The 21937-nt window shown below is 43.7% G+C and overlaps 1 pseudogene; it reads left to right on the top strand.

The window, feature by feature from the left end:
* LOC139257140 (zinc finger protein 585A-like) overlaps window positions 1-21937 on the top strand; it is a 1288295-nt pseudogene that overhangs the window by 143558 nt on the left and 1122800 nt on the right.

The raw sequence follows: 21937 nt of genomic DNA, 5'->3' as shown, positions 1-21937 counted from the left end.
CTTATCCCAAATTTGCTCTCAATATAAAAAAACAACAAACTTTGAGCCAATGGCAGCGGCCGCGTGGCCTAATGGACAAGGCGTCTGACTTCGATTGTAACCATTATGTTATCAGAAGATGACAGGTTTGAGTCCGACAACAGTCAATTAACTGAAAGCGTGAAATTTTATATTCTTTGTTCGAATTCTGCCTCAATATCAACCAAGTCGGACAGTCGCTCACCTGATGTAAAGGAAGGCTGTTTGCTTTAAGAAGCTAATTTGCGCAATTTCATTACTGTCGTTCTGGTTGCACGGGCAGAACAGGCGGTGAAGTAGACTTCCTTGCACATTATTTCTGTTTTGATGCAAAAAGTAGGGGGTCGATGTCTGACGTTGCTGTAAATAGAAGACGAGGTGTGCGAAAGGTTCAGGCAATGGACTGCTGATCCAGTGTGCTCCCACCCTCGTCATTATTGTGTTAAAAATTTGATCCCTCTGTTTTTTTTGTCAATCACATTTAACCTCATTGCCAAATTCACTTTTAACTGACAAGGATGCAACTCTTTGGTAATGTAATGTCTCAAATTAATAATATATTCATCAAAGGGAAAACATTAGCAGGACGATGGAGAGGGGTCTCATTAGAAAGGTCTCTGAGAGTCAGCACATGCACGATGGGCCGAATAGTAAACTACCGTCAGAATCTCAGAGCTACGTACCTCGTCGTCGGCGGCTCGTTGGTCTAGGGTTATGATTCTCGCTTTGGGATTTTCAAAATTGAAATGCGAGAGGTCTCGGGTTAAAATCCGGGACGAGTCCTGCCAACTTTTAGTCAAAGAACCATTTCTGAGCTGGTCGACATGTGAGAAAACGGACATATTTTAAATTAAAACGTGTGATTTCGCTCCGTTGTTCCCACAGCGTCCAAATCCTGGAGTTTCCCAGGAGCAAAGTGACACTCACCGAACTGAGTAAAGTTAAAGTATCTCAGATGTGCTCGGCTCTTTGTCTCATTGGGCAACCTAAACCCGTGTTTGGTTCCGGCCAATACTTGATCTGGAAATCTTCATTTCTGCATGCATGAGCTCACCTCCATTGGGATAAGCATATATTCGGCGTCAATCTCCACTTTAACGTGAAACATGCTCTGCCCTGAATATGAGTGCGTCCTGTTTCTCTAGCGCCGAAAAGACGTGAGAAGCTGGCTTTTGAATTAGTCCATTGGCTGCCGTATTCAATCCCTACAGGAAACCAATCCGGGGTGGCCAAGCTGCCTGGTCTGATTAAAAGGGGTTCTCACCCTATAGTTCAGGCATGTTATAGTCTTCTGGCCTCAACATTAGGTTCAGCGTATCGGATCATAAGCACCGCTCCCATTGTCTGGTAATGGTTCTGCTGTTCCCACTCACACCTCCTCCATACCATTCTTTGTTACTTTTTTGCCCGCTTACCATTTTCACTCCAGCAGAGAATAACTAGATCCTGGGAAAATGTAACTGACAATATTAGTCATTTTACCCAATTTGCCTTTTCGCATTGTGCCATTTATTATTCAATCACTCCTAAGCTTCACTGTATCACAGACATTCATTTTGACCTTCCTCGCTGCCTATTTTTTTCCAGGCGCTATTTTTGTTGAAAAAATCTGTAAACTTTACATTTTTCATAAAATATCGGTATGATCATCTGACTGAACGTGAACCCGGGATCTTCATCCACAGACTTTGCACGAACTGCTGAGTTTTACAGAATTCTCTGTTTTTGTTCATTCTGTTTCCGTATCCCTTTTGAGGTGATGTGTTGATGGTCGGGGTCATTCTCTGTCTCTCTAAAATGGTGTGCTTTCAGTCCCGGTTCGTTCTGTGTCTGTTTAAAAGGGATGTGCTGTCTGTGCCGGATTTCAAATTTCAAATTTCGAAAACTGCCTTTGGATGGTGCAGGAATTTTAGTTTGTTTGTGTGTTTGTGCAAGCGAGAGTGCGTGCAAACGTGCTGCGCGATCTGACTGTGCATTTCATGTCATGGGAGGAAAAATGCATTACATGCAACTTGAAGCCACACTGATTTGATTCAACACGCATTCGAGGACTCCGTGACAGGAGAAGAATCTGCTGTGGAATTTTACTATTCCACATCTGAAAGAAGGCAAATGACATAAGTTAGAAACAGCGATTTTAGCGAGAGCTTGCGGATGGGCTCTGTGAGATGATGGCCGCCTTCCCCCTTATTATCAAATCAAGACAAGAAAAGACATGACTGACTGACTGACTTTGTTTATGTCAATATAATTATAAATATTTATATGTACGTATATTTATATACATTCCCTACTTTTTAATTTCACAATAAATGTACGTTTTCCGTTCTGCCTGCATTGGCTCTATTACATTTGACCTCTTTCACAGCACACGCAGCTGCTTTCAGATCCAGCAGAAAGGCACTCGCGACTTCAGAAGATCACCTTTGTTGCCCTCATCTTCCATCGTGGCTTGTCTTCCACTATGGGATTACTGTGTTTGGGTATTTATTTACTGCACCACCTGATTTCCAGTGGAATTCATCCAGTCACACAGCCTTCGTTCAATCAATAATATATAGATTATGAAACAATTATTTATTTATTTAAATCAAATCAAATTCCATTTTTTGCAATATAATTGTAAAATTATTTATTTTCTTATTATGATAAATATATAGATATTTTATATTTTCTTTTTTTCTGATTTGATTTTACTTCCCTCCCTCTTTCCTGGCTGTCTATCACCTGTGGATTCAACAGCCATCCCAGCCCCGACTGGTCCTGTGCCCCACACTCACTCCCGCACAGCAAATTGCCTTCAAGAATGAATGAAATCCCACTTTATTCTTTTAAAAGCGAACTGTGTCAGTCAAGGTTTACTCTAAATTTTTATAATAATGATGTGCTTGCTTTTCAGGATCATTCGGTGTCTGCTTAAACGGGATGGTTGTCAGTTCCGGATCATAATTTGCCCCTTTATGACGTATTTTCTCAGAATCCGTATCATTCTGTATAGTTTTAAAAGGAGTGTGATTTCAGCTACGATGACCGAATTGTTAAACTGTTGTGTTTCAAGCTACATTGACGTTGCCTGTGACCGCGCGCATCCATATCGCAGCGCATCTATTCATTACTCGAAATATGCTCAAGTTTTTACTGCATCCATTCCTTGAAATAACCCTTATCCCAAATTTGCTCTCAATATAAAAAACAACAAATTTTAAGCAAATGACAGTGGCCGCGTGGCCTAATGGACAAGGCGTCTGACTTCGATTGTGACCATCATGTTATCAGAAGATTACAGGTTCGTGTCCTACCACAGTCAACTAACTGAAAGTGTGAAATTTTATATTCTTTGTTGAGATTCTGCCTCAATATCAACCATCTCGGACAGTCGCTCACCTGAAGCAAAGGAAGGCTGTTTGCTTTAAGAAGCTAATGGCGCATTTTCATCACTGTCCATCTGGTTGCACGGGCAGAACAGGCGGTGAAGTGGACTTCCTTGCACATTATTTCTGTTTTGATGCAAAAAGTAGGGGATCGATGACTGACGTTGCTGTCAATAGGAGACGATGTGTGCGAAAGGTTCAGGCGATGGACTGCTGATCCATTGTGCTCGCAACCTCGTCATTATTGTGTTAAAAATTTGATCACTCTGTTTTTTTTGTCAATCACATTTAACCTCATTGCCAAATTCACCTTTTACTGACAAAGATGCAGCTCTTTGATAATGTAATGTCTCAAATTAATAATATATTCATCAAAGGGAAAACATTAGCAGGACTATGGAGAGGGGGGCTTATTCGACAGGTCTCTGAGAGTCAGCACAAGCACGATGGGCCGAATAGTATACTACCGTCAGAATCTGAGTGCTACACTCTTCATTGTCGGTGGCTCGGTGGTCTAGGGGATGATTCTCGCTTTGGGTTTACAAAATTGAAATGCGAGTGGTGACGTGTTCAAATCCCGGACAAACCCTGCAAACTTTTAGGCAAAGAACCGCTTCTGAGCAGGTCGACATGTAAGAAAATGTATATATTTCAACTTAAAACGTGTGATTTCGCTCCGTTGTTCCCACAGCGTCCAAATCCTGGAGTTTCCCAGGAGCAAACTGAAACTCACCTGACTGAGTAATGTTAAAGTATCTCAGATGAACTCGGCTCTGTGTCTCATTGAACAACCTGAACCCGTGTTTGGTTCCGGCCAATACTTGATCAGTATATCTCATTTCTGCACGCATGAGCTCACCTCCATTGGGTTAAGCATACATTCGGCGTCAATCTTCACTTCAACGTGAAACATCCTCTGCCCTTTATATGAGTGCGTCTTGTTTCTCTAGTGCCGAAAAGACGTGAGAAGCAGGCTTTCGAATTCGTCCCTTGGCTGCCGAATTCAAACCGTACAGGAAGTCAATCCGGGGTGGCCAAGCCGCCTGGTCTGATTGAAAGGCGCTCACACACTATATTTCAGGCATGTTATGGTCTTCTGGCCTCAACATTAGTTTCAGCATATCGGATCAGAAGCACCGCTTCCATTGTCTGGTAATTGTTCTGCTGTTCCCACTAACACCTCCTCTGGACAATTCTTTGTTACTTTATTGCCCGCTTACCACCCACTTTGCCTTTTTGCATTGTGCCATTTATTATTCAATCACTCCTAAGCTCCACTGTATCACAGACATACCCTTTTGTCCTTCCTCGCTGCCTATTTTTTTCCAGGCGCTATTTTTGTTGAAAAAATCTGTAAATTTTACATTTTTCCGAAAATATCGGAATGATCATCTGACTGAACTTGAACACGGGATCTTTATCCACAGAATCTGCACGAAATGGTGAGTTTTGCAGAATTTTCAGTTTTTGTTCATTTGGTTTCCGTATCCCTTTTATGGTGATGTGCTGATGGTCGGGTTCATTCTCTGTCTCTCTAAAATGGTGTGCGATCAGTCCCGGTTCGTTCTATGTCTGTTTAAAAGGGATGTGATGTCTGTACAGGATTTCAAATTTCAAATTTCAAAAACTGCCTTTGGAGAGTGCAGGAATTTTAGTTTGTTTGTGTGTTTGTGTAAGCGAGAGAGTGTGTGCAAACGTTCTGCGCGATCTTACTGTTCATTTCATGTCATGTGAGAAAAAAGGCATCACATGTAACTTGAAGCCACACTGATTTGATTGAACACGCATTCCAGAACTGCCTGACAGGAGAAGAAACTGCTGTGGGATTTTGGTTTCCACATCTGAAAGAAGGCAAATGACATAAGTTAGAAACATAGCGATTTTAGCGAGAGCTTGCGTATGGGCTCTGTGAGATGATGAGCTCCGTCCCCCTTATTTTCAAATACAAATAAAATCAAGACAAGACAAGACATGGTTGACTTTGTTTATATATATATATAAATATAAATATTTATAAATACACATATTTATATACATTCCCTACTTTTTAACTTTCACAATAAATGCACGTGTTCCGTTCTGCCTGCACTGGTTTCTATTACATTTGACCTCTTTCACAGCGCACGCAGCTGCTGTCAGATCCAGGAGAAAGGCACTCGCGATTTTAAAAGATCATCTTTGTTGCCCACATCTTCCATCGTGGCTTGTCTTCCACCATGGGCATACTGTGTTTGGGTATTTACTGACTGCACCCCCTGATTTCCAGTGGAATTCATCCAGTCACACAGCCTTCGTTGAATCAAAAATATATAGATGTTGAAACAATTATTTATTTATTTAAATCAAATCAAATTCAATTTTTTGCAATAAAATTGTAAAATTATTTATTTTCTTATAATGATAAATATATAGATATTTTAAATTTTCTTTTTTTCTGGGTTGTTTTTACTTCCCTCCCTCCTTCCTGCCTGTCTATCATCTGTGGCTTCAACAACCGTCTCAGCCCCGACTGGTCCTGGGCCCCAAACTCACTCCCGCACAGCAAAACTGCCTTCAAGAATGAGAGAAATCCCACTTTATTCTTTTAAAAGCGAATTGTGTCAGTCAAGGGTCATTCTACATTTTTGTAATAGGGATGTGCTTGCTGTTCAGGATCATTCGGTGTCTGCTTAAACAGGATGGTTGTCAGTTACGGTTCATAATTTGCCCCTATATGATATATTTTCTCATAATCCGGATCATTCTGTATAGTTTTAAAAGGAATGTGATTTCAGCTGGGATGAGCGAATTGTTAAACTGTTGTGTTTCAAGCTACATTGACGTTGCCTGTGCCCGTGCGCATCCATATCGCAGCGCATCTATTCATTACTCGAAATATGCTCAAGTTTTTACTGCATCCATTCCTTGAAATAACCCTTATCCCAAATTTGCTCTCAATATAAAAAACAACAAATTTTAAGCCAATGACAGCTGCCGCGTGGCCTAATGGACAAGGCGTCTGACTTTGATTGTAACGATCATGTTATCAGAAGATTACAGGTTCGAGTCCTCCCAAAGTCAACTAACTGAAAGCGTGAAATTTTATATTCTTTGTTTTGATTCTGCCTCAAAATCAACCATCTCGGACAGTTGCTCACCTGATGTAAAGGAAGGCTGTTTGCTTTAAGAAGCTAATGCCGCATTTTCATCACTGTCGATCTGGTTGCACGGGCAGAACAGGCGGTGAAGTAGATTTCCTTGCACATTATTTCTGCTTTGATGCAAAAAGTAGGGGATCGATGTCTGACGTTGCTGTAAATAGGAGACGAGGTGTGCGAAAGGTTCAGGCGATGGATTGCTGATTCTGTGTGCTCCCACCCTCGTCATCATTGTGTTAAAAATTTGATCCCTCTGTTTTTTTTTGTCAATCACATTTAAACTCATTGCCAAATTCAATCTTTACTGACAAGGATGCAACTCTTTGGTAATGTAATGTCTCAAATTAATAATATATTCATCAAAGAGAAAACATTAGCAGGACGATGGAGAGGGGGACTCATTTGAAAGGTCTCTGAGAGGCAGCACATGCACGATGGGCCGAATAGTAAACTACCGTCAGAATCTGAGAGCTACGTGCCTCGTCGTCCGCGGCTCGTTGGTCTAGGGTGATGATTCTCGCCTTGTGATTTTCAAAATTGAAACGCGAGAGGTCCCGGGTACAAATCCGGGACGAGCCCTGCCAACTTTTCGTCAAAGAATCACTTCTGAGCCGGTCGACATGTGAGAAAACGGACATATTTTAAATTAAAACGTGTGATTTCGCTCCGTTGTTCCCACAGCCTCCAAATCCTGTATTTTCCCAGGGTCAAAGTGAAACTCACCGAACTGAGCAAAAGTTAAAGTATCTGAAATGTGCTCGGCTCTGTGTCTCATTGGACAACCGAAAGACGTGTTTGGTTCCGGCCAATACTTGATCAGGAAATCTTCATTTATGCATGCATGAGCTCACCTCCATTGGGATAAGCATACATTCGGCGTCAATCTCCACTTCAACGTGAAACATACTCTGCCCTGAATATGAGTGCGTCCTGTTTCTCTAGCGCCGAAAAGACGTGAGACGCTGGCTTTTGAATTAGTCCATTGTCTGTCGTATTCAAACCGTACAGGAAATCAATCCGGGGTGGCCAAGCCGACTGGTCTGATTAAAAGGGGTTCTCACCCTATATTTCAGGCATGTTATAGTCTTCTGGCCTCAACATTTGGTTCAGCTTATCGGATCATAAGCACCGCTCCCATTGTCTGGTAATAGTTCTGCTGTTCCCACTCACACCTCCTCCATACCATTCTTTGTTACTTTTTTGCCCACTTACCATTTTCACACCAGCAGAGAGTAACTAGACCCTGGGAAAATGTAACTGACAATATTAGCCATTTTACCCACTTTGCCTTTTCGCGTTGTGCCATTTATTATTCAATCACTCCTAAGCTTCACTGTATCACAGACATTCACTTTTGACCTTCCTCGCTGCCTATTTTTATCCAGGCGCTATTTTGCTGAAAAAATCAGGAATCTTTACCTTTTCGCAAATTTTCGGAATGATCATCTGACTGAACCTGAACCTGGGATCTTCATCCATTGAAGCTGCACGACCTGCTGAGTTTTACAGAATTCTCTGTTTTTGTTCATTCTGTTTCCGTATCCCTTTTCAGGTGATGTGCTGTCTGTCCGGGGTCATTCTCTGACTCTCTAAAATGGTGTGCTATCAGTCCCGGTTCGTTCTGTGTCTGTTTAAAAGGGATGAGCTGTCTGTCCAGGATTTCAATTTCAAATTTCAAAAACTGCCTTTGGAGGTTGCAGGAATTTTAGTTTGTTGGTGTGTTTGTGTAAGCGAAGGAGTGTGTGCAAACATTCTGCGCGATCTTACTGTGCATTTCATGTTATGGGAGAAAAAAGGCATGACATGCAACTTGAAGCCATTCTGATTTGATTGAACACGCATTCGAGGACTGCCTGACAGGAGAAGAATCTGCTCTGGGATTTTGCTATTCCACATCTGAAAGAAGGCAAATTACATAAGTTAGAAACATAGCGATTTTAGTGAGAGCTTGCGTATGGGCTGTGTGACATGATGAGCTCCTTCCGCCTTATTTTCAAATACAAATCAAATCAAGACAAGACAAGAGAAGACTGACTGATTGACTTTGTTTTTTTAGATATATATACATATAGATAAATATTTATATATATGTATATTAATATATACATTCACTAATTTTTAACTTTCACAATAAATGTGCTTTTTCTGTTCTGTCTGCACTGTACTCTACTACATTTTAATCTCTTTCACAGCTCACGCAGCTGCTGTCAGATCAACGTCAAACAGACTCTGCCCTGAATATGAGTGTGTCCTGTTTCTCTCGTGCCGAAAAGATGTGAGAAGCTGGCTTTTGAATTAGTCCCTTGGATGCCGAATTCAAACCGTACAGGAAATCAATCCGGGGTGGCCAACTGCCTGGTCTGATTAAAAGGCGTTCACACCCTATGTTTCAACATGTTATAGTGTTCTGGTCTCAACATTAGGTTCAACGTATCGGATCATAAGCACCGCTCCCATTGTCTGGTAATAGTTCTGCTGTTCCCACGAACAACTCCTCTGGACCATCCTTTGTTACTTTATTGCCCGCTTACCACCCACGTTTCCTTTTCGCATTGTGCCATTTATTATGCAATCACTCCTAAGCTCCACTGTATCACAGACATTCCCTTTTGTCCTTCCTCGCTGCCTATTTTTATCCAGGCGCTATTTTTTTGAAAAAATCAGTAATCTTTACGTTTTTCCTAAATTTTCGGAATAATCATCTGACTGAACGTGAACCCGGGATCTTCATCCACAGAATCTGCACGACCTGCTGAGTTTTACAGAATTCTCTGTTTTTGTTCATTCTGATTCCGTATCCCTTTTAAGGTGATGTGCTGATGGTCGGGGTCATTCTCTGAGTGAGTGACAGTGTCTGTCCTATACACACCTGTCAATCTTGGACTGAAACACAGTACCAGAGAGTGAGTGGCAGTGTCTGTCCAATACAGAGCTGTCATTCACACACTGACACACAGTACCAGAGAGTGAGTGACAATGTCTGTCCTATACACACCTGTCAATCACACACTGACACACAGTACCAGAGAGTGAGTGACAGTGTCTGTCCTGTACACACCTGTCAATCCTACACTGACACACAGTACCACAAATTGACCGATAAAGTGTCTAATCTATCCTAATGAAGTAATGTAAAAGTATCCCATTGGACCAATGACTGACAGAAACAATACCAGTCAGAGTCAGCACCTTCAGGGGAGGGAGAGGGAGGGGAACCAGTGAGTGTAGAACTAAACCCAGCCAATGATGGTGATGATAATTCGGAACATAGGACAAGCTGCCTTCAGACGTGCGATTTGTTTGAATTTCAGACAGGGATGGGGATGAGTGAATGGGGAGGGGAGTTACAGCTTTGGAGGAACAAGAGAGGAAAGAATGTTCCATAGAATCTAGATTTATCTGTTATGAATTTCTGTCCTATACTTGCAGTTATGATTTTTGTAAACTCCATTTCCAGGGTATCAGACGGGAAGGATTTGTAGATGGGAAACACAAACCAAACATCACGTCAAAATCTAACAGAAACACTCGATTCCTCAGGACCTGAAAATCATCGGCCTTTGAATGTGGAAGGAGAAATGTTTGTCTGTTATGCCTGGGAACAGATTTCAAACATCAGTTTGACTGGAAAAGCACCAAGACACACATACCCGAGTGAGAGTATTTCAGTGCACTGACTGTGGGAAGAGCTTTAACCAGTTACACAGCCTGAAAAAACATCGCTGCATTGACAGTGGGGAGAACCCGGATACGTGTTCTGTGTATGGACCAGGCTTCAAGTGATCGTCCAACCTGGAGAGACACAAGGACACCCGCAGCATGGAAAAACCGTGGGAATGAGGGGACTGTGGGAAGGGATTCAATTACCCGTCTGAGCTGGAAGTTCATCGAGACAGTCACACTGGGGAGAGGCCGTTCACCTGCGCTGAGTGTGGGAAGGGATTCACTCAATCATCCAACCTACAGAAACACCAGCGAGTTCACACTGGGGACAGGCCATTTACCTGCTCTGCGTGTGGGAAGGGATTCACGACATCATCCCACCTGATGACACACCAGCGAGTTCACACTGGGGAGAGGCCGTTCACCTGCTCCGAGTGTGGAAAGAGATTCACTGCATCATCCGACCTGCTTAAACACCAGCGAGTTCACACTGGGGAGAGACCATTCACCTGCTCCGAGTGTGGGAAGGGATTCACTCGATCATCCCACCTGTTGACACACCAGCGAGTTCACACTGGGGAGAGGCCATTCACCTGCTCCGAGTGTGGGAAGGGATTCACTACATCATCCAACCTGCTGACACACCAGCGAGTTCACACTGGGGAGAGGCCGTAGACCTGCTCTGACTGTGGGAAGGGATACACTACATCATCCGACCTGCTGACTCACAAGCGAGTTCACACTGGAGAGAGGCCGTACACCTGCTCCGAGTGTGGGAAGGGATACAGTCAGTTATCCCACCTGCTGAGACACCGGCGAGTTCACACTGGGGAGAGGCCGTACACCTGCTACGAGTGTGGGAAGTGATACACTCATTTATCCGACCTGCTGAGACACCAGCGAGTTCACTCTGGGGAAAGGCCGTACACCTGCTCCGAGCGTGGGAAGGGATACACTCAGTTATCCGACCTGCTGACAAACCAGCGAATTCACACTGGGGAGAGGCCGTACACCTTCTCCGAGTGTGGGACGGGATACACTCAGTTATCGCACCTGCTGAGGCACCAGCGAATTCACACTGGAGAGAGGCCGCACATCTGCTCCGAGAGTGGGAAGGGATACACTCAGTTATCCGACCTGCTGACCAGCAAGTTCACACTGGAGAGAGGCCGTACACCTGCTCGGAGTGTGGGAAGGGATACACTCAGTTATCCGACCTGCTGAGACAACAGCGAGTTCACAAGTGACTTCAGGGTTTGGATTTTTCTATTGTCCCAGACTGAATCGTTCCCATTCTGACAGTTGGGCTTTCTTTATGCTTATACTGATCACACGTATAATTGGGCTGGAGTTTACTATTCGAGATATTTCACCAATTAATCAATGGGAATAGGGTCAGGTTAAAAAAATAACGCTTATTGTGTTTGCATCCATACTTCACTCTTTAAAAAACATAAGAAATAGGAGCAGGAGTAGGTCATTGGCCACTCGCGTATGCTCTGCCATTTAATAAGATCATGGCTGATCTGATCTTGGGCACAGCTCCACTTCCCTGCCCGCTCCCCATAACCCTTCACTCCATTATCGCTCAAAAATCTGTCTATCTCCACCTTAAATATATTCAATGACCCAGCCTCCACAGCTCTCTGTGGTAGATAATTCCAAACATTTAGGACGCTCTGAGTAAAGAAATGTCTCCACATCTCGGTTCTAAATCAGTGACCCCTCATTCTCAAACTATGCCCCTAGTTCTAGTTTTCCCCACGAGAAGAAACACTCTCTCTGCATCTACCTTGTTGAACCCCCTCAGTATCTTATATGTTTCAATAAGATCATTTCTCATTGTTCCAAACTCCAATGAGTACAGGCCCAACCTGCTCAACCTTTCTTCATAAGTCAATCCCTTCACTTCAGGATTCAAACTAGTGAAGCTTCTCTGAACTGTCTGCAATATAAGTATATCCCGCCTTAAATAAGGAGATCAAAACTGTACACAGTACGCTAGGTGTGGTCTCACCAATACCCTGTACAGTTGTAGCAGGACTTCTCTGATTTTATACTCTCTCCCCCTTGCAATAAATGCCAAGATTCCATTTGCCTTCCTGATTACTTGCTGTACCTGCATACTGACTTTTTGTGTTTCATGCACAAGTCCCCCCAGGTCTCACTGTACTGCAGCTCTTTGCAATTTTTCTCCATTTAAATTACAATTTGCTTTTCGATTTTTTCTACCAACGTGGATAACCTCACATTTTCCCACATTATACTCCATGTGCCAAATTTTTGCCCAATCACTTAGTCTGTCTATATTCCTTTGTAGATTGTTTGTGCTCTCCTCACAATTTGCTTTCCCACCCATCTTTGTATCATCAGGAAACATGGCTATATTACACTTGATCCCCTCTTCCGTGCCATTAATGTAGATTGTAAATAGGTGAGGCCCCAGCACCGATCCCTACAGCACCTCACTAGTTACTGATTGCCAACCTGAAAATGACCCATTTATGCCAACTCTCTGTTTTCTGTTAGTTAACCAATCCTCTATCCATGCTAATATATTACCCCCAACCCCGTGAACTTTTATCTTGTCAAATGCTTTCTGGATGTCCAAATACGCCACATCTACTGGTCCCCCCTTATCCACACTGCTCGGTATACCCTCAAAGTGCTCCAGCAAATTTGTGAAATGTGAGTTTCCTTTCATAAAACCATGCTGACTCTGCTTGATTGTATTATGCTTTGCCAAATGTCCTGCTACTGCTTCCTTAATAACGGATTCCAGCATTTCCCCAACGACAGATGTTCGGATAATTGATCTATAGATTCCTGCTTTTTGTCTGCCTCCTTTTTTAAGGACAAAGCAGCCCACTTGATTGGCACTGCATTTACCACATTAAACATTCACTCCCTCCACCACCGGCGCACCGTGGCTGCAGTGTGTAACATCTACAAGATGCACTGCAGCAACTCACCAATGCTTCGTTGTCAGCACCTCCCAAACCCGCGACCCCTACCACCGAGAAGGACAAGGACAACAAGCGCATGGAAATAGCATCACCTGCAAGTTCCCCTCCAAATTACTCACCATCCTGACTTGGAAATATATCGGCTGCTGCTTCATAGTCGCTGGGTCAAAATCCTGGCACTCCCTCTCTAACAGCACTGTGGGAGCACCTTCAGCACACGGACTGCAAAGGTTCAAGAACGCAGCTCACTCTCACTTTTCGGGTCCGATTAGGGATGGGCAATATATACTGGCCTGGAGAGTGCCACCCACATTTTAAGTACGAATAAAGAAAGGAAGCAAATTAATCAGAATGCACCAGAATAAAGTGACAAATCAGAACTTTCTAGGGAGGTAACTGGCCCAGACACATTGGTAGTAAATAGTATTTAGAAAGGTCCGGATAAACGGGCAGGGGAAACACAGATACAAACAGAGACACAATTATAGACACCCAGACATAAGCACAGACATATATCACGCACACAGCCCATACACAGACATATATTGCACACACAGCCCGTATACACACATATATCATATATACAGCCCGTACACACATCACACACACAAAGCTCGTACACAGACATATATTGCACACACAGCCCGTATACACATATATATCACACACACAGCCCATACACAGACATATATCACACACACACAGCCTGTACACAGACATATATCACACACACAGCCCCTACACAGACATATATCACACTTACAGCCCGTACACAGACATATATCACACACACAGCCCGTACACAGACATATATCACACACACACATTCAGCCCGTACTCAGACATATCACACACACAGCCCGTACACAGGCATATATCACACACACACAGATCGTACACAGACATATATCACACACACAGCACGTACACAGACATATATGATACACAAAGCCTGTACAGAGATGTATATCACACACACAGCCCGTACACAGATATATATCACACACAAAGCTCGTACACAGACATATATTGCACACACAGCCTGTATACACATATATGTCACACACACAGCCCATACACAGACATATATCACACACACACAGCCTGTACACAGACATATATCACACACACAGCCCATACACAGACATATATCACACTTACAGACCGTACACAGACATATATCACACACACAGCCCGTACACAGACATATATCACACACACACATACAGCCCGTACTCAGACATATCACACACACAGCCCGTACACAGGCATATATCACACACACACAGATCGTACACAGACATATATTACACACACAGCACGTACACAGACATATATGATACACAAAGCCTGTACAGAGATGTATATCACACACACAGCCCGTACACAAATATATATCACACTCACAGCCCGAACACAGACATATATCACACTCACAGCCCGTACACAGACATATGTCACACACACAGCCTGTACACAGACATATATCACACTCACAGCCCGTACACAGACATATATCACACACACAGCCCGTACACAGACATATAATCACACACATAGCCCGTACACAGACATATATCACACATAGATCCCGTACAGTTAATTCAGAGACCATGGTCCAGAACTTAAAGAAGGCTAACTTTGAAGGTATGAGGCGTGAATTGGCTGGGATGGATTGGCGAATGATACTTAAGGGGTTGATTGTGGATGGGCAATGGCAGACATTTAGAGACCGCATGGATGAACTACAACAATTGTACATTCCTGTCTGGCATAAAAATAAAAAAGGGAAGGTGGCTCAACCGTGGCTATCAAGGGAAATCAGGGATAGTATTAAAGCCAAGGAAGTGGCATACAAATTGGCCAGAAATAGCAGCGAACCTGGGGACTGGGAGAAATTTAGAACTCAGCAGAGGAGGACAAAGGGTTTGATTAGGGCAGGGAAAATGGAGTATGAGAAGAAGCTTGCAGGGAACATTAAGACGGATTGCAAAAGTTTCTATAGATATGTAAAGAGAAAAAGTTTAGTAAAGACAAACGTAGGTCACCCTGCAGTCAGAATCAGGGGAAGTCATAACGGGGAACAAAGAAATGGCGGACCAATTGAACAAGTACTTTGGTTCGGTATTCACGAAGGAGGACACGAACAACATTCCGGTTATAAAAGGGATCGGGGGGTCTAGTAAGGAAGAGGAACTGAGGGAAATCCTTATTAGCCAGGAAATTGTGTTGGGGAAATTGATGGGATTGAAGGCCGATAAATCCCCAGGGCCAGATGGACTGCATCCCAGAATACTTAAGGAGGTGGCCTTGGAAACAGTGGATGCGTTGACAGTCATTTTCCAACATTCCATTGAATCTGGATCTGTTCCTATGGAGTTTAGGGTAGCCAATGTAAACCCACTTTTTAAAAAAGGAGGGAGAGAGAAAACATGGAATTATAGACCGGTCAGCCTGACATCGGTAGTGGGTAAAATGATGGAATCAATTATTAAGGATGTCATAGCAGTGCATTTGGAAAGAGGTGACATGATATGTCCAAGTCAGCATGGATTTGTGAAAGGGAAATCATGCTTGACAAATCTTCTGGAATTTTTTGAGGATGTTTCCAGTAGAGTGGATAAGGGAGAACCAGTTGATGTGGTATATTTGGACTTTCAGAAGGCGTTCGACAACGTCCCACACAAGAGATTGACGTGCAAAGTTAGAGCACATGGGATTGGGGGTAGTGTACAGACATGGATTGAGAACTGGTTGTCAGACAGGAAGCAAAGAGTAGGAGTAAATGGGTACTTTTCAGAATGGCAGGCAGTGACTAGTGGGGTACCGCAAGGTTCTGTGCTGGGGCCCCAGCTGTTTACACTGTACATTAACGATTAGATGAGGGGATTAAATGTATTATCTCCAAATTTGCGGATGACACTAAGTTGGGTGGCAGTGTGAGCTGCGAGGAGGATGCTGTGAGGCTGAAGAGCGACTTGGATAGGTTAGGTGAGTGGGCAAATGCATGGCAGATGAAGTATAATGTGGATAAATGTGAGGTTATCCACTTTGGTGGTAAAAACAGAGAGACAGACTATTATCTGAATGGTGACAGATTAGGAAAAGGGGAGGTGCAAAGAGACCTGGGTGTCATGGTACATCTGTCATTGAAGGTTGGCATGCAGGTGCAGATGGCGGTTAAGAAAGCAAATGGCATGTTGGCCTTCATAGCAAGGGGATTTGAGTACAGGGGCAGGGAGGTGCTGCTACAGTAGTACAGGGCATTGGTGAGGCCACACCTGGAGTATTGTGTACAGTTTTGGTCTCCTAACCTGAGGAAGGACATTCTTGCTATTGAGGGAGTGCAGCGAAGGTTCACCAGACTGATTCCCGGGATGGCGAGACTGACCTATCAAGAAAGACTGGATCAAGTGGGCTTGTATTCACTGGAGTTCAGAAGAATGAGAGGGGACCTCATAGAAACATTTAAAATTCTGACGGGGTTAGACAGGTTAGATGCAGGAAGAATGTACCCAATGTTGGGGAGTCCAGAACCAGAAGTGACAGTATAAGGATAAGGGGTAAGCCATTTAGGACCGAGATGCGGAGGAACTTCTTCACCCAGAGAGTGGTGAACCTGTGGAATTCTCTACCACAGAAAGCTGTTGAGGCCAATTCACCAAATATATTCAAAAAGGAGTTAGATGAGGTCCTTACTACTAGGGGGATCAAGGGGCATGGCGAGAAAGCAGGAACGGGGTACTGAAGTTGAATGTTCAGCCATGAACTCATTGAATGGCGGTGCAGGCTAGAAGGGCCGAATGGCCAACTCCTGCACCTATTTTCTATGTATCTATGTTTACAAAGACATATATCACAAACACACAGCTCGTACAGAGACATATATCACACACACAGCCCGGACACAGACATATATCACACACACAGCCCATACACAGACATATAGCACATACACACAGAGCCCGTACACAGACATATATCACACACACAGTCTTTACACAGACATATATCCCACACACAGTCTGTAGACAGACATATATCACACACACCGTCAGTACACAGGCATATATCACATGCACAGCCTGTACACAGGCATATATCACACACACAGCCAGTACACAATCATATATCACACAAACAGCCTGTACACAGACATATATCACACACACAGTCTGTGCACAGACACATATCACACACACACACTATAGACAGACATATATCACACACACAGTCTGTACACAGACATATATCACACACACACAGTCTGTACACAGACATATATGACACACACAGCCTGTACACAGATATATATCACACACACAGTCTGCACACAGACATATATCACACACACAGTCTGTACACAGCCATATATCACACACACAGCCCGTACACAGACATATATCGCACACACACAGCCCGTACACAGACACATATCACACACAAAACCTGTACACAGACATATGTCACACACATAGTGTGTATACAGACATATATCACACACACAGTCTGTACACAGACATATATCAAACACACAGTCTGTACACAGACATATATCACACACACAGACTGTACACAGACATATATCACACACACAATCTGTACACAGATATATAACACACACACAGACTGTACACATACATATATCACACACACATTCTGTACACAGACATATATTACACACACAGACTGTACACAGACATATATCACACACACAGTCTGTATACAGACATATATCACACACACAGACATATAATGTTGATTTCTGGATTCTATTACGTCAATCTGGTTCAGCAAAATTACTGAAACGAATACCGTTTGTGCTTTAAACAAAGCAAGCTTTTATTTAAAAAGCAAATCCCGATTGGGGACTTTATCAGACAGAAGGAATGCAAGTCTGTTCGAATGCACCCGCTTCCTACAGACAAAGAGATGTTACATTGTAAAGGGACGGCAGTTATACATTTTCAGCAAAAGATAACAAGATAGGGCTAGAGTGACATCCTAGTCCAGCCTATCCATTTTGATGCCTCTTTCCCTTTGTCCACTCATAAGCCGACCTAAGTATGGTCTGACTTTAAACAAAGACCTTCTGTTAATGTTTCAGGTTAATAACATTATTTAATAAGACTTGAGGTTTTTCTGCAAGCTGTGGGTTTTGTTTCAATATGTGTTAGTGCTGTAACATTTCGCAGTCTCGAATCTTGAGATGTCATGGCTATTCTCCATGAATTCTTTGTTAGCTTATACTGTCCATATACAATTCCCACTTTCTCAACTTCAATGTCTCTATACATTTTTAAACATTCACATTCACCCCTTTTATCATTCCATCATAACACTTCGGATCATTCTAGGAATATCGCATTCATTCGTTCACACTATATTTCCTGAATCATATTGTTGTTAGTGTCGAGTAGTTCTTTAGTTCGTTGGATCATAACTCGGGAGCCCTTGACCACAAGAGGGTTTGCTAACCTTGCCATCATTACTTTACAACAAAGGTTAAGGCAACCAACAATTAGATAGGATCTCCAAGATCCATCTGATAGCCATTCAATCCAGCTAGAACCTTCTGCTGGTGTGGATAACTTCTTCACCTCCCTTCTTATGTGATCAGCGAGATTGGTTATGTTTTCTGAACTATCAGGAATGTAAGTGCAACATTCAGATCCTATCAGGGCACACGGTCCCCCTTTCTCAACTAACAGGTAATTGAGGGCCATTCGGTTTTGTAATGCTACGGTCCTTATTGCTACCATTTCAGCTGTGATGCCCTCCAGAGCTTCAGCAGTATTGTATTGGCGCCCTCCTCTCGTGATAGTTTGGATCTGAATCCATCTGACAGTCTCAGTTAGGGTTAGTGGAACGGGGAGCAAAGGAATTCCCCCTTTGGAATGTACAGGGAATGTATAGGGAATGTGAACACACCCAACATCTAGAAAAGTTCCCATTTTGCACATAAACATAAGACATGTACAAAAAGGTGTTTACATGGAGCTCGCGTCTCTGTCTCCCCTCCCATGCGCCGAAACTGTCATATATCAACACTATTATACAGACTGTGGCATGCAGACAGTTTCATCTTATGGCTCAGGATTGAGATAAATAGTCCAATTATTTTGCTGATTAAAAGAGTTTGGTTCTCCCGTCTCTCTTCTTTGGTCACCACCGGTGTAGCTGGCTGTCTATCACGACAGGTAAAAGTTCAAACTGGTCCACTTTCCAATTAGGATGCCAACGGCCTTGTTCAGCTATGGAGAAGAGGAAGTCTGGAACAGAAACAGGAATTAGATTAACCAGTAAAATAGGTTCGTTAGAGGGTGGTGAGCTTGCAGTGGTGCAGGTGAACCCAGGCACTTTTCCCCTCAACCTTGGCTGCAGTGGGGGTAGTGAGTAACACCTGAAAAGGACCCTCCCATTGTGGCTCTAATCCCTTCCGAATCCATACTTCCCTGGTGCCACGAGGGACAATTCGGGTAAAACTTTGAGGTCGAGGTGAGCATCTTGAAGCTGGTTGTGAGCTAGTCGCAGAGCCTGAGTCAGAGAAAGAACATAGGTGGTCATCAGACGAGCTGAGATACCATATCTAGGAACAATTTCCCACATTAACACCTTAACAACAGTTTGAGCCTTATTGTCCAGTGTAGGGTAGGCTTCAATCCATCTGCTAAACACATCTACTATTACTAACACATATTTGTAACACTGGTTTTTTTGCAACTCAATGCAGTCCAACTGAAATGTCTCAAATGGACCTTCAGGTAGGGGCGTTTTACCCCAATCACAGGGGACTCCCTTCCCTGGATTTTGTTGCTGGCAAACCAGGCAACGACTACTGATGTTCTGGGCGAGCGCCTGGAGTCTAGGGTGACACCAAGTAGCCAAAAGTGTATCACTTGTGGTCCTTGCTCCACAATAAGTAGCAAAATGCATACAATCAATAACCCATAGAGTCAACTCGTCAGACATGAAAGTCTGTTCCGCGGGAGTGGTCCAGAGTTTAGAAACATTGTCATAAGTACATCCATAATATTTCTACAACAGTTTATCTTTTTCAGGAGCGTCCTCCTGTGCTTTTATAACATCTTGGATGGTTGGCATTGGTTTTTCCGAGGCTAACTTCTCCTTCGCAGGATTTTTAGTCTGACTTATCATCCGGGGATTTTTCGGTGGTGTGGGCGGTACATTTAACAACGGCAATGTGCTTGGGGAGCATGAGGGCTTGCAACAAATCAGATACTAGTTGCTTATGGGAAATCTCATTCTCCTCTGAGGTTAGGAATCCCCTATTTTTCCATAATTGTCCGAAATCATGGGCCACCCCAAAGGCATAGTGACGGTATAGATATTGACTTTGACGTCTTTAGCCAAGATACAGGCTCGGGTGAGGGCGAATAGTTCAGCTTGTTGGGCAGAATAGGCGGTTTCAAAAGCGGCAGATTCCAAGACCTGATTCTCCTGGTTTACTATGGCGTATCCTGAGATTCGTGTACCTTCTGGATTAATAGAAGAACTTCCGTCAACATACATAATACAGTCTGGATCTTCAATTGGCACATCAACTAAATCTTCCCTGACTGATGTGGCATCTTAAGTTAAAGATAAACAATCATGAATGGGTTCCTCCTCATCTTGGGGTGGCTCAGTAAGAAAACAGGCCGGATTAATTGCATTACAGTGCCGAAAGGTCAGTTTAGGATTGCCTGTGATTTCAGTGGGTTCTGTCGGATAGAGAGCCAGTCCACATTGCCCTGCATTGGGATCTCAATCGGATCAATGGGAGTATAACCCACTTGGGAGTGGTCCTCTGCCCACACATGAGGATCCACATAGTCAGGTATGCCAGAGACAGTATGATGCTGCAGAGTCGTTAAGTCCTTCTCGGGGTCCCCGTGGAATTGGACTGTTCGGCCATGTTTTACAATTTGCACATCCCGGCTGGTAGGGTCAGCCTCGTCTACAGCCTGGCGCACCATAACTTCCAAATCTTTAGCGTGGTGGGGCTATTTTTTCAACCACGCTGCCCCTCGCTGCAGCAGGAACGCCATCTTGCCTCTGTCCTCGAGGTCGACTGCCTTGATCCTTCTCTCCCGCGATTCTGCCACAACCGCTGGAAGGGTACTTATGAAATTAATCTTCTTTCCCAGGAGTCCTGCCACTGGAGCTGGGAAGGTCTTTTTAGATCGTTCCAGTCGAATCATTGCCACGCAGTCGTGATGGATGGTCTGTGCCTCAGGTGCTGCACTGGTCTGTTCTCTGGTGTCTGGCCCACGCAAAGGTGAGGTTTTGCTCTGCATCTGAGCATGGGGTCCATCGATTGCTGGAGTGAAGAGGTCTTCCCATTTCCACTGGGATCGTATGCTAGGGTCACGTGATAGGGTGCCTGCGGCAGGTCCAGAGACCACCACTGAGTGGTTCTATTGGTATACTGCCGCTTAAGGGTTCCTTGTTTTACAATAATCCCATGATCCCCACACTCCAAATGAAACTGGAATTTGCAGAGGAGGTCCCTAGCCATCAATCTACAGTCCAGATTTGTTGTGATAACAAATCGATGTTCCACCGATTCTTCCTGGTCACTCATTTTAACCGGTTCTGACACCGGGAATGCAGAGACTTGTCCCAGGAATCCTGATAGTCCCTGTGTTTCAGTGAAGGCGGGGAGTTTAAGCTTTGATTGTACAGAAGACATGAAGGCTCCCGTATCTATCAAGAAGGGTTGCCACTCATTCCGAATTTTTAACAATATCATCGGTTCGTCATCCGTGAAGGGTCCCTG

This window comes from Pristiophorus japonicus, unplaced genomic scaffold (assembly GCF_044704955.1).
Source record: "Pristiophorus japonicus isolate sPriJap1 unplaced genomic scaffold, sPriJap1.hap1 HAP1_SCAFFOLD_81, whole genome shotgun sequence".
Taxonomy (NCBI): Eukaryota; Metazoa; Chordata; class Chondrichthyes; family Pristiophoridae; genus Pristiophorus; species Pristiophorus japonicus.
The sequence above is the reverse complement of the archived record's forward strand: the minus strand, read 5'-3'. Positions and strand labels throughout refer to the sequence as shown.